The sequence below is a fragment of the Ochlerotatus camptorhynchus genome, unplaced genomic scaffold (assembly GCF_037179485.1).
Source record: "Ochlerotatus camptorhynchus isolate MF236.1 unplaced genomic scaffold, CSIRO-AGI_Acam_v1.1 ptg000040l, whole genome shotgun sequence".
Classification (NCBI taxonomy): domain Eukaryota; kingdom Metazoa; phylum Arthropoda; class Insecta; order Diptera; family Culicidae; genus Ochlerotatus; species Ochlerotatus camptorhynchus.
Window position 1 is genome coordinate 1,920,182 of NW_027040531.1, and position 12,047 is coordinate 1,932,228.

The 12,047-nt window shown below is 38.8% G+C and overlaps 1 protein-coding gene and 1 long non-coding RNA gene across 2 annotated transcripts in view; both read left to right on the top strand.

Annotated features, from left to right (window-relative positions):
• The window catches only part of LOC135712932 (facilitated trehalose transporter Tret1-2 homolog), a 400,438-nt gene that overhangs the window by 192,212 nt on the left and 196,179 nt on the right, over nucleotides 1-12,047 (top strand). The gene's annotated exons all lie outside the window — the stretch shown is intronic.
• Nucleotides 1-12,047, top strand: part of LOC135713122 (uncharacterized) — a 388,886-nt gene that overhangs the window by 117,166 nt on the left and 259,673 nt on the right. The window lies entirely within an intron of this gene.

Sequence of the window (12,047 nt, forward strand, 5' to 3'; positions counted from 1 at the left end):
TCATTCATGCATTAGCTTAATGTTTTCGTCAACAATTAAGCAGAATGTCATGCAATTAAAATAAGAAAAATAAAAGCCTCAACACGTGTCGGGCATTTCTGTCAATCGGTTGCGTTCTTAACGATTTTCTAAGAAAATCTCTCGGATTTACTTCAGTTTGTTAAGCGTATTTCAGTGATGTTTGCAAGTAGTTTCCTAAAGGTTGATCAAAAAGGTTAGTGTTTATCGTTTTATATCTCAATTCTAAGCAATGGATCGTTCATATGGTATTTATTTATCAAAATTAGTACTGTACGGATTTCGATCCATATATAACAGCTGATTCTAAATCCGTACACTTCTGTATTAACAATGACGATTCTACTTTATCCAATGTTTTTCAGCAGATCATGAAAACTAAATACACGCCGGAGGATTTGGAGAAGACTGTGGCAATGATGCGTGCGGAGAAATCTTACCGAGAAGCATCCAGGGTTTTTTTTTCCGTTAATTCACCACCATAAGAGATGCCGTATTGAATCGCTACCCTCTTATTTTATTCGTATTGTAAATGTTATATTATTAATATCTTTTAATGAAGAGCGTCAAGAACCAGCCGAAAAGTAAAACAACGCAGCTTCCCTACAGGATATCACCAACACGCATATACAAATTAGGGACCATGCATAAATGACGTAGCATTTGAGGGGGGAGGTGAGGGTTTTAGAATTTGTGACCGGCCATGTATTGGATATAGCCAAATACGCTACGAGGGGGGGGGGGGGGAGGAGGAGTATAAAATTGATCAAAAATATGCTACGTCATTTTTGGATGCTCCCTTACAGAGAGCAGACAGAAATGGGCCAGAGAGCATTCCCAGCAGTAGCTACCAGCGAGGAATGACCGGAAATACACATGGAAGTAGTGCGAGCGAAAATTGATAAAGAGAACGCAAAGAAACAAAGGATTGAGGAACGACAAAAGAAAAAGGTTGAGCAAGAGAGGAAGAGGAGGAAGAAAAGGAAGAAGAGCAAAGAAAGCTTCCTAATAAACAAATACCATGAACGAACTTTATCCCGGATGGGTAAACTTTCCCACAAATGGTTTGGATGATACCCCGAACACGTCGTTAAGCTCTCTATTATGGTTATTTTTATTAGGGTTGCAAGCAAGAAAGCATTATAACTTGAAAAGGCAATGGTAACAATGGAGAAGAAGCAGAAGAAAGCTGTGGAAAAGAAGCAATGAAAGATCTGTATTTTTATGATTATTACTCTCTTGACGTATTAAATTAAATTAAGTTATAGTCGTTATTTTACCAATTTTAATTTTCATGCACAAAACGAAAAACTAATCCTTGATGTCAGTTCATTGTCTTTTTTTGTTGATTTTTAAGATGGTTGTATTTTTCTTTTACTTATCCGCCATTATAGGGCTACCATCTTAGAAACCGGTTAATTTATCGCTTGATGCCAGTGGGTTGGTGGAGTTCCAAAGTATGGCGCATCTTGCACGTTATCACATGTCAAATTTCAAAAACCTCGAAGTTGTGATCGGAGGAAAACTCCAGTAAGAATATTTAACCCAAGGCACTGGTATAGAATAAAATTTGGAGGAAATTAATCCTTAAAAATGATATTAGTAAATGAATGACCCAAGAGTGTTAAAGTGACTATAAAAAAAAAAAAAAAAGATATTAGTTAGCATAAAAATCCAGAACAGTTACCTTCTTAAATAAAAAGAAATCAGCATGGAGCATCAATTAATCTAACGCTGATATCATTAGTTAAAAAAGTAAAAGTAAATGAAATGAACTTGAACCTTTGACGAATGATTCTTATGTAAAATCGTGCACTGAATTCAACAATGTAGTCGAAAAAAATGTCATAAGGATCTTTTTTGAGATACAGCTTAAAATGAAAATTCACTTTAAACAAGTTTGATTACTATAATACTAATATCTCCGGTTGTAATGAGATTATATCAATTATTTTAACGCTAAATTAGAGGTAAGAAATTTTTTCGATCGATCAATTGAACATCAATTGTCAGTGAGATTGATGGTATTGTAGTTAGTTAATAGTTTGTTTTTTAAGTTTTCCTAAGAAAAATTGAATTTCTGCTAAGTTTTTAAGCAATGTAAATTAAAATGTTTATGGTGGTTCTACCATTACTCTCATGGAAAAATAGTGTTACAACGATCGAAATAAAATTTTATCACGTTTAATTTGGCGTTAAAATAATTAATATCACTGCATTGCAGCCAGATATATTTGTGTTTTAGTTTTTTTTAACGTGAGATTTCATTTTTTAGCTAGGGGAAGGAGGGGCATAGTGAACAGGCGGGGCATAGTGAGCATCCCGTACTTTGGCTCTGGATCTCCAACTGCATGAAACAAATCAACTGGTAGTAGGATCAATATCATTAAGATATTGATCCTACAGCCAACAAATTTGTTCTGAACGGCCGGAAGTCCAAGCTGGAGCACGCGCGATGCTCACTATGCCCCACCTGTTCACTATGCCTCTCTTACCCCTATATCTCCAAAACTATCCTACCGAGATTTTTTTGGACTACATTTTTGGATTCAGCGCACGATTTTACATGGGAAATGACCATCAGCGTACAAAGTTCAAATATGCTGTTAACTAGTGTATTTAAACGGACTCTTAGCCAAGCAACTACAAAAAAAATACTTTATTCAAGATAGCAACACGTTTTTTTTTTCATTGATTTGGATCGATTTACATTCATGTACGGATTTTGATTCATCCTCAACACAGTGTACGGATTTCGATTCAAAACTGTACGGATTTTGATTCAATCGTAGAACGCTGTACGGATTTTGATTCAAGATATGTGCAATTTAAATCCTTTTTTCTAATAATTAAAGGTAATTTTAAGACCTGGTGTTTGCAAATATTGGAAAAAGAAAGATAAATGTAAAGGAAAAAGATGTGATACAGAGCATAATGTGATAGTATTATTTAGTATTGACCGTTAATTATTCTCTCGTGCTTAGGTGTACGGATTTCGGTCCCGCACGGTACTCGAAAAAAGTACACCATTTTTGTCCGTGTGTAACTTTTTCATCCGTGGGTAAAAATTGATGAAAATCTGGGTATAACTAGTTTGGAGTGAATTGTTTACATGTGCAAAATTTCATAACAGTCATACATAAAACTGGTAAAACAACGATTCAAGCTTGAAGTCTTCGAGGATCGACAAACTGGCTTCGAGGATAGTTCGAAAAAAAATTGTAAGTAAGCCGTAGATCTCTTCAAATCTAGCATAACTCTGTCCGTCTCATCCGATTCACAGCAAAAATCCCAGCGGTACGTGATTTCACCCAGCAGAGCTTCTATTCGGGCTTCACTTCAACCATGTTCATCCACACCATGGCCAGTCGAGAGGGTCTTGTCGAAACGGAAGTCAAGAAGGCTGAAACGACGGTTGGTCAAAAGCCTTGGAGATTTGGTCGTCCAATTTGACGGTATGCCGAAGCCGTTGAGTCTATCTATGGTACAGACTGGTTAGATCTCATGATCACAAAAAACCAAAATAAATCTGGAGCAATTGATCGTCATTTATGCACGTTCGCAGTACGTATCCCTGTTTGGACACAAATCAAAATTAAGCCAACTGCTGAGGAGATTTTGAAGAAGTCTATTATCGTATCATCGAGGAATTGAAGAGGAAATTGATTATACATCCAACAAATTTTAACTACCCTGGGGCTGGGTAATTCTATGAAATATAGAAGCTGGTCAAACTAGGGCTTACCGACCGACACCGATTGAGGATGGAATCATTGAAAGGCCCGCCGGTTGACTTTGATGATAAATTTGAGAAACCACGCAAACAATTTTATCAATATCAAGCAAATGGATCCCATCTATATATCGGGGATGAACCCAAGGTTGCAAAGACTCATTTCAGCTAAAATAATGTTTTTCGGAATAATAAAACCAAAAGATGGTATGATGGCATGTTTTACTTGTAACTTACAAGAAGAGGTTACAAAGTATGCGTTGGAAACATAAAACCTGTAAATTTTGCTTTCTATGAGTCACAATCAGCGATTTGCTGATCGCTGAGTGAGTGAGTGAGTGAGTGAGTGAGTGAGTTTGTGAAAAATCGCTGATTGTGACTCTCATGAAGTGAAATAAACAGGTTTAATATGTCAAACACATTCTTTGCAACCTCTTCTTGTATCCTACCAATTCAAAATTTGATCATGGCATCTAATTATTTCATAATTTAGAAAAACATTGTTTTAGTTGAAATGAGTCTTTGCAACCTTGGATGAACCACGATGAACCCTCAAAAACTCGCCCACATCCTTGCACCAAAGGTCACTCACTGGAGGCTTTATTATTTTGTACTGTCATAGGTATCCAAGTGGAATTCAACTCTGCACACCTTAATCTGTGCCAAGATATTAGGCAGTCCCGAAAGCTGTGCCAAGCGTTGTGCCGATCGTTCCAAAGTAGGCCGAAGTGGTATCAATCAAGGTGTCAATATCCCATGTGTTTGGCAACCCTGAAGTTACATAGGCCTTTATTACGAGTGTCACTTCATGGTGAAAACGAAGTGAAGTGACCAGTTGTCACTCACGGTGAACTGATTCCCGGGCAAATCAAATGGAAATCACTTCACCGTGAGTGAAAAGTTGTCACTTCACTTCGTATTCACCGGGAAGTTACACCAGTAATAAGGGCCATATACTTTTGTGATTGTGTTAACATTTTCAATGTCTCTAATTCATGGCCATTGTTCATAGCAAACATTAAGCTTCATTCTCATTAGAACGAGAACGGAGTGGGCGGTGGAAAAGGAACTGGAAGCAATTCCGAGGGGGGCGACTCTATCTACGATGCAGCAAAAATTGTGTTTTGAACCCACCCTAGAAACAACATCCTCGAAACATTTCTGATCCCGGGACGGAACTTGACAATCGTACTTCTCACTCTTCTTAATGTTTTGGAAGAATGCCCTTCGGAAAGTTGTGCACGGTAAGAAAAAAGTACCCAAAAGTAAGTTCTTTTCACTCATCTCAGCACTATAGTGCAGGAACCCAAAAGTAGGTAAAGCGGGTAAAAGTAGTTTTCATTTACTTGTCAGCAATTCGTATGGAATTTTCCACTAGCTTTCTACCCAAAAGTAAATTAGTTGTACCCAAAAGTAGGTAAATATGTTGGGTTCCCACACTTTACTACCCCTGTTGGGTGGTTTTGCTTCTCTGTTTTTGACAACATTATAAGGAGAAAAGGAGACAAACTAGTCAAAAGTAGGTAAAAGTGAACTGGCCGTTGGGTACTTTTTTCTTACCGTGTGCGTAGTGTTTGACAGAGTTGTTCAATGATGCCAGGAATGAAAAATATTATTTTCTATTTTAATTGGGATTTTATTCGGAGTTACTACCGCAGTTTAGTAGCTTGTACATCATTTTTGCTCAAAACAATAAAAACAACCATAAGCAAACAACAATATCCATCGCTTAAAACACGCAGTGCTCTGAATTTTTCAACTTTTCTTTCGCAAATATAAACAATTAATAACGCCATTGACGTCAACGGCGCCGGTGGTGTAGTGGTAAGTGTGATTACCTCTCACCCCAGCAGGCCTGGGTTCAATCCCAGTCGGCGCCGCCGGGATGTTCTGAGGCATAACATCTCTGATCACGCCTTCCTTCAGATGGGAAGTAAAGCCGTTGGTCCCCGGTTCATGAGGTGATGGGTCGATAGGTAGGGTCCAGGTGTGGGAGCTGCCTTCCTGGCACGTTGGTAGCATTGGTGCTCAGCACGGAAAACAAGATCGACGGAAAAAAACAAACCAAAGGAAAAAAAAAAACGCCATTGACATCAACATTGATTCCGGCATCACTGCCGTTCAGATTGTGCGATCCCTCTGTCCTTTTTATTCCACGACGCTCGGATTTGACAGCAAATTGGCTTGAAATCGCTACCCGATTGTCAAGTCCCGTCCCAGTTCTGATCGTCTCAGAAGTACGTGACCTCGAGAAATCACCCAAGCTTACTAATAGCGAATTCGTTTATTATCGGGGTTAACACCAGTTCCAACCCAGTGCGAAACCGAACTTTTTGTCAGTGTGAACCTCAACCTGAGCTAGGTTTTAAAAACAAACGAGCAAACTGACGTTTGTCAGAATACAAGCAGACCCAATCTTGATACCCGATCCAGGTTGGAACTGAATGATAAACGAATTCGCTATAAGTTCTCGATATTTTGCAGTTGTGATACCTTCCATCAAATTCCAGTGAAAACCATCAAATTTACCCCCCCCCCCCACTTCATATCTGTCATACTACGGAAATGGTTCGCGATTCAGATAAGCTTCGCATCTACAGTTCAACAGTACCCTGTGGTAGTTGTTGTCCATCTGCACGCCTTTGGGGTCTTGCTGAACAGCAAATTACTTAGGGGGTTATTCCGAGAGTCGAAGTGACTGACTTATGTCCCTAGTGAAGTGAGAAAAGTCACGTCGTGGGGACGTAACTCTCTGTGCAAATCAAATGGAGAGTCACTCCGCCACGACGTGACTTTGCTCACTTCACTAGTGACAAAACTCACTTCGACTCTCGGAATAACCGTCGAATAGTGTCGTCATGCGGGACCTACCGAGTCCACCGAAACCTCCTTTGCACGATTAAAACTTGTGAGACTGAGCAAGGTCTTATAATTGACTGATTGGTAGGCCACCCATCGCACCGGGTCGTTTTGAGACGAACTAGTGCAACAGAAGAGTGCAGATTGGATCGTTGATGATGTGATGTACTCACGGAATAGAATGTAATTGAATTTCTGATTGCATTGATTTGTTCCTATAAATCCTATACTTTTTCGCTAAGGCAATCGTACACCGGTCTAGATCTGATGGAATACTTACGGTTAATCCGTATCGACATCCCCTAGCAGTACTGGGACTTGTATGGACATCCCTATATAGTCCGGTGGATTGCCCATCGCAGTCCATATCAATTGAAACCAACAACTGGCAAGGATACCTGTGGAAAACGCAGGGGAAAACTAGAAAATTGTCATCCCGTACGACCCTTGGCAAGACCGGGATTCAAACTTGTCCGAAATACAAAACCCATCACCAACACCCGTTATGATGTGAATTTATTTCTATGCCCCTTATTACGAGTGTCACTTCACGGTGAAAACGAAGTGAAGTGACCAGTTGTCACTCGCGGTGAAGTGATTGCCGTGTATATCAAATGGGAATCACTTCACCGTGAGTGAGAAGTTGTCACTTCACCGTGAAGTGACATCGGTAATAAGGGCCATAGGCTTCCACAGGGCCATAGGCCACAGGGTTCGTTCTGCATAACAAACTTGAAAATCAAAACAAAAATCGTCCGCAGCTGACACAATATTGTTGTTGTTCAGAGTATTCTTGTCCATTCAGTTCGCCGATCACATTCCGCACCGTACTGTCGTATTGGACGATCCTACAGGCATTTGACCAACCATTGCTGCAGGGAACCCATTTTGGTCGTCTTGACTGTCGTACCGAATAGAAGCTAGTCTGGACGAAACTATAAGCCACTGGGATTCTCGCTACGAATCAGATGAGTTTCGTTGGTTTTGAAGAGATAAGATATTCATGGTGCAGACTGGGACAGACAATATTCACAGAATTTATCCTTGGAATTTTTCGAAAAGTGGCAAGGCACGATCCCCTAACCCAGTGGGAAGCCCAATTGACTTCTCCAAGCAGGATCTCACGAACACTACACTAATAATATTATTTTACACACACTAGCGTATACTTTCATGTGCACGGTAAGAATCAAACATCCATTTGTAGAGTAAAAGTGTTGGAAAAGTCAATAAAAGTGGCACTACTAATTAATGAGTAACTTATTATACCAATTAAGTAGTTACTGTTAGCTTCTGTTAGCAGAAACTCATTGTTGTTAAAGAATTTACTCATTAATGAGTAAAGCCACTTTTAATAAAAATGGGTTAACTTTTACTTATAAAAGGGTATTTGACTGTTACCGTGCAAGCATAGAATTTGTTTTCGTTTTGTTGTTTATTTTTACTTTAGAATGACAGTTCTTACAGCAAACAAAAAATTGCTCACAGCTAACAAAAAATTTCATCTCACTAACACACGCAAATCGCACTAATACGAACCCGCCTGGAGAGGACTATGGAGTAAATATAGAAGTCAAGCTTAGTAACGATTGGCAAAACGTCAACACTCAACAGTGATGTCGTTTTAATATATATTGTTTGTATCCTACTTGTTAACATGTGTCCTAAAGTGCCGAATAGTGTGCCATGCTGTATTTCGGCACGGTGAACAGAGTTGATTACCCCTTGTGGGTATCCGATCTTGAAGCGCACATCGAAGGATCAGAGTAGAATCTTCTGCGAGAGTTGAGCTGCATTTGCAAGTCTGTTATGCAGAATAAACAGTAAAGAAAAAAAAAACAAACCTATCATAGGGGGTGGCCAAATTCGGATACCGGTCTTGCTGAGTGTCATCCGGGATGGAAATTTTCAAATTTTTCCATGCATTTTCCCTCGGATATTCAAGCCAGTATTGGCCTCAATTGGTATGGTTTTCGATGGGATATCCACAGTACATTATAGGGTTTTATATAATTTTGAAAGAAGTTTCAGTTCCGCTAGGGGATGTCACTAAGTATTAACGTATGGGTCATCATACTGTCATCATCCTTCTGTTAAACTAGCTCGTGCGATGGGTGGCCTACCGATCGGTCAACTGTAAGGTCTTGCTCATTACTGAAAATATGATGCGAGGCTTTATTAAAATCTGGATGTTGTTCCTATAGGAGTGGGTTTGAACTCTCACATGTCCGAGTTCTAGGTTACTTTACTCGGGAAGAATTTGACAGGCAGCAGGTGGAAATTTCCTCCATCATCGATTGGGTTATGCATTCGTTTCTGTACATCTGCAAGGAATAAGAAGTTCAAAGGGACATCGAACCGGAATCTGGTAGACGGGTCGAATTTACTTGAACATCGTTCAGGTTTGATTGCTTCCACTTCCTCTTCCACCTCCCGATCCAATAATGCTCTAATGAGAATGAAGGGAAGCTGAATGCTTGCCATGATCTATCAGAGAAATTGAGAATGTTACACAACCAAAAAAGTCATAACTTTCGGGGTTGCCAAACTCATGGAATATTGACACCTTAAAAGGCACACTTTGATTGACACCTTGATATACACGTGTGGCACAGTTTGTGGCACAGCTCAATCACTCGGCACGGATTAAGGTATGCAGAGTTGAATACCCCCTGCCCTTCTACCATAATCAATCCTAAAATGCTTCATTCTGCCATCAATGCCAAATACTCATAATAATCTACATGTTTGACAAAAACATAAATTTTTGCTATCCTGGAAGCATTTGAAGTAATATTCACAGTTTGGTGATACCGTTCGATGAGCATCTGATTTTCTCAATTTAGTTTAAAAATCATTCGGGAAATTTACCATGGAATCCGTTTACTTTGACCCCAAACGGTGGATAGTATTTCCCATCCTGTCTACGATGGCAAAAACAAATGATTAAAGGTTAATTTAAACATGTTACGCTTATCTCCAATATCAAATGAAGGTGAACAAATATGCACTCGATATAGCTGATTTATGGGTGCCGTTCCCGGGTTTCATTGTTTGCTTTATTTTAAACAAAACATCATATTTTTCGTTCACCGACTTTTGCCGTTTCAGCAGGACCCGCAAGTCGCAACTACGCCTTCAACGGGTGAGTCTGGTTTGCTTTGCTGCGCTGTTGAAGTGTTAAAATCAGGTCAGTCTGACGTTGAATTTTTGCACCAAAGATAGCAACGGTCATAAATTTTAGTTTTTTTCTTGCTCTCGTGCATTGTTCCTTTCAACGCCTTCCTCCGATGTACATTGCGAAGCCGATGCATCGTCTTGGCGATACCTTATAAGCTTAAAGTGCACGTCTTGCCAAAGGATGCTTCTGACTGAGCAATGATGAACAGTTCATAAACATTTCTTCTGTGTTTCCGATATTTCCGATTATTTATGAATCATTTTGATCGATAATGTTCATCTGGTGAGTGGGATGAGGTGCATCATCTGGTGTGGAGCCAAAATCCAGCGGCCACCTACAGCAGAGCACCGATTTGTATATTTCTAGGTGGTGGGGGAGAGCTGTATGCATCAAACACTTAATCACCCATTATTCTTCCTGTTGTAGAATGATGTTCTGTTTTGTGAAATTGGAGAACGTGGCCCCCGAGGGGAGTGATGTTTCAATCAATAAAATTTATTTTCCGTCTTATGTCGAGTTAGGAAGAAATTCCAGCTGTTACTCAAAGTGCCCTGCAGGCTTCACACAAAACACAACGCCAGAGGAAACTGTAAAACTGTTTTTGGTATCGGGTGGCTTTGGACTCATTTGAATACGTTTTGTTTAATGACGAATTATCATGTGGTACCTTTACCGAGAAAACAGCAGTAGGGTATGTGCTTTAAATTTAGACGTTCAAGATGATGAATTTTTTTCATTCATCTTCAACCAACTGCTGGGATTTGTTTAGATATGTATAATTAATGCAAATTTACATGTAAACTACTTACAAATATTTCTCAACAAGGATAGAATATTGTAGTTATTGTATGATCCCTTTCAATAAATAAAATTGAACTTTCCTTTATTATTATTATTATTATTAATTATTTGTACGTCGACAAAGTTTTACGAACCGACGACCGTCACAAAAGGTGATAGGTTTTGAACACTTATAACTTTGCCACCTATAGATAAAATTCATTCCAAATACACCAATCGTTAGAAATAGCTCTATGAATCTGCTGAAATAATTTTTTTTCCAGTTTTCCATAAAAATCTTTTGAAAAATTTACAAGTAAACGTGATAATTGTATCACTGTATGCATGCAAAAAAGAACGTTATCCCTAACCCAGTCATAATAATAGAGTACCACTTATTTGCGCATCACTCTGCTTAAAATTGCAAAGTTATAAAACGGCGCTGTGAAAAAAATATGATTTTGAGCCGTTGAAAATTTTTAAAACTCTTTTATCAGACTAGATTTTTGATTCAAAGGAATTTTGAGAAGATTTAGGTGTTAGAATGAATTTCAGGGTTACCACTAAGGTACTGCAGAGAAAACTACCGGGAGCTTTAGAAAGAACTTTTGCAGATTTAAGACTTTCACTGCAAGTCACTTGCGTGAGTTCAGATTTAGATTATAATTTCTAAGTAGGCCTCTGGAAAATTCCAAGTCGATTGTGACCATCAAAGGAACCGTGGAAAATACCAAGGGAATCGAATTTGAGGGTTAAATTCCAAAGGAATTCTGAAATTAATTTTAAGAGAATTCCAAGCATATCACGAAACGATTTTCTGAAGAATTTTAAGGAATTTTCAAAGCTAAATTTTAGAAGAATGTAGATGAGAACTTCAAGGTAATTCTGATCATAATTAAAAGGCAATTCTGATGTGAATTGCTTGACAATTCAAAAGAGAATTCAAGTGATTTTTAAATAAAATCATGGAAGGAGCATCTATAGAAAGAAGAAGAAGCCGCACCGCTATTGATCGGAATCAGTAGCTCTTCGTGAGTTTCTGTGGGCCATCTATGTCAAGCGCGTCATACTAAAGAGCATAAACAGAAAGAAAACCCGCTCAAAATCCTATTCCTACACAAAACACAAGCTCCTGCTGCAGTTAAAAAATAAGATTTATTATATAAGACCACGTAGTCCTACGTCGCCATTGCGTACAACCCCATAGGGCTGTCCCTTGAAGTTTTTAAAATTATTTTCTTGCAAGGGGAATTAAGGGTTCAACAAATCATCAAGATTATGTTACTTGATATATTTTTTTAATATTATGCCAAAATTCATAGGATCTACGGCAATTCACACTTTATTTTTCTATGATAATTAATCGTAGGTATACTGTATCTTGGAACTAAATGGAACCGATGGTCTAATGTGGTCTAATGCTTCTTCAATTTCTTCTTATTTTGCATCACGTCGTATGCCGCCAGATTCACCCAA